A 328-nucleotide genomic window follows, 5' to 3' on the forward strand; every position below is an offset into this window, starting at 1 on the left:
TTCTTGAATCTCTATGGGTCAGTCTTTCCTTAATTTAGGGAAGTTTTCTTCTATAACACTGTTGAAGATCCGATCAATGTCATTGGCCTTATATTCTTCTCATGTCTGTATGCCTGTAATTCATTGATTTGGTCATGTTGCCCCATATTTTCTGAGTATTCCATTTCTCTCTTTTTTAAAATTTTACATATATTCTTTGCTTAAGAAGTCAATATCTTTAACTTTATCATCCAGTCTTGATATTGTTTTTCATTTCATTCATTCTACTTTTGAGACTTTCTACTATTATTTCTAATTGCTTTATTGCATTTTTCAACCAATGTGCATT

This window comes from Nannospalax galili, unplaced genomic scaffold (genome assembly GCF_000622305.1).
Source record: "Nannospalax galili isolate Female #2095 unplaced genomic scaffold, S.galili_v1.0 scaffold2430, whole genome shotgun sequence".
NCBI classification, from domain to species: Eukaryota; Metazoa; Chordata; class Mammalia; order Rodentia; family Spalacidae; genus Nannospalax; species Nannospalax galili.